Source organism: Euprymna scolopes, chromosome 17, assembly GCF_053919585.1.
Source record: "Euprymna scolopes isolate OS-2025 chromosome 17, ASM5391958v1, whole genome shotgun sequence".
In the NCBI taxonomy this organism is placed as follows: domain Eukaryota; kingdom Metazoa; phylum Mollusca; class Cephalopoda; order Sepiida; family Sepiolidae; genus Euprymna; species Euprymna scolopes.
In genome coordinates, this window is record NC_136498.1 from 49,977,306 (window position 1) to 49,979,147 (window position 1,842).

At 31.1% G+C, this 1,842-nt stretch overlaps 1 non-coding gene across 1 annotated transcript; it reads right to left on the reverse strand.

Moving 5' to 3' along the window:
• Positions 1–1,088: 1,088 nt before the first annotated feature.
• On the reverse strand, positions 1,089–1,160 carry Trnaw-cca (transfer RNA tryptophan (anticodon CCA)). The gene has a single exon. It is a non-coding gene; the product is annotated as a tRNA-Trp (tRNA).
• Between the last annotated feature and the right edge of the window lie 682 nt (positions 1,161–1,842).

The window sequence follows — 1,842 nt, forward strand, 5'->3', positions numbered from 1 at the left end:
TGCCCTAATGTATATATATATATATATATATATATATATATATATATATATATATATATATATATTTAAAAAGTCCAACTTTTTTAGCTTTGACCCCTATTATGACCCCTTAACATGTATTGTTTTAGACTCAAATCAAGTTATTAAGTTAGATCCATGTACAAGGAATATATATTTAAAATTTCAAGTGTTTACACCTCAAATTGTAGGAGGAGTTTGTTAGAGTTCCCAAAGGTCAAATCATTGAACTTTTACCCCTTAACAGCCAAATTTCCGGCCGAAAACGGATCACATCGATTTCCCAAATCTCAATACCCTGTATATCAAATTTTTAGTCTGTAGACTAAAAATTGGCAGAGTTGTTGCGTAGGGGAATGCACACACACAGACATATATATATATATATATATATATATATATATATATATATATATATATATATATATATATATATATAAGTGATAGGACGATTCCATTTTTTTTCTGATCTGAAATAATTACCGATTCCGTACTAAATCTCCGATTCCGATACGTTTACTGATTACGCTTCCGATTTTTATAAATCGCTAAATATTTACTTATAAAGTTGTTATATCGTTTTGTCTCGATTAACGTAAAAACGTGTGAGGGGGTTTCATTTTACTGGTAGTTTAAAATCAATAAATATTTGTTATTTTATTATTACAACCAACAGTGGAAGATTTTGTTATAAACAAAATGAAATTCAAACAAAAAGAAAAAAAGAAGATAGTTAAATGAATCGTTTTTGGCATCGGAAAATAGACACAATTTTTTCCGATTCTGATATTGATTCCGATACCTCAAAAGTTCCAAGTTTTCCGATTCCGATTGTCCTAACACACACACACACGCACACACACACGCAAGCAGACACACACACACATACACGCGTATATACATATGTGTGTGTGTGTGTGTGTGTGTATGAAAATATATATGAAAAGTTCATTTAGGAATCTAAAAATATATGACGATATCATTATTTACGGAGAACTGACATACAATATTTTATAGAATCAGTTTTTAATACGAAAAAAAGTATACGTATATCAAGTAAAAATAAGCTATGACCCCGACGTGATTTGAACACGCAACCTTCTGATCTGGAGTCAGACGCGCTACCGTTGCGCCACAGGGCCAGATGACTATTCTGCCTACCTTGAAATAATATAATGCGAATAGAGAAAAAAATGACACAGTGCGGAGTTTGAGATAAGATGATTAAACAAGCAGCCAAGTTTAGTCCTAATAAATCGCATAGCAGAAGGAAATAATCTTTTCGAGCTGAAATCGTGACAGGGGCAAGTTCTCGAGACCATTACAAATCTAAGGAGCGGATAATTTGATTAAGAGGTTTTCATTATTTCGTTGTTATGAAGTACCTACTTTTGTACTATGTTTGTTTGTTTGTTTGTTTTTTTTGTTGGTTTTTTTTTTCAAATAGCTGTAGCATTTATTAGTATGTGACTGTTGACTGCTAAAAACGAAGGGAATACGCGAGAGAGAAAGTGAGAGAGAGAAAGTAGTTTCATACATTATTTTCACGCACACACGCGCACAAAATATGTAATGTAAAAAAAAATATGGAGAACGCTATATTTGCTGCCATGAATATATTTATAATTCACCATAACTTGTATATATATATATATATATATATATATATATATATATATATATATATATATATATATATATATATATATATATTATACACCGTACTTGGGGGTAATTGAGCCAAATCCGGAGGTAATTGCGCCAACTAACTAAAAGTGCTCTTTTGGCAACCACGCATATAAAGAGCTCTTTTTTCAGTGTGCG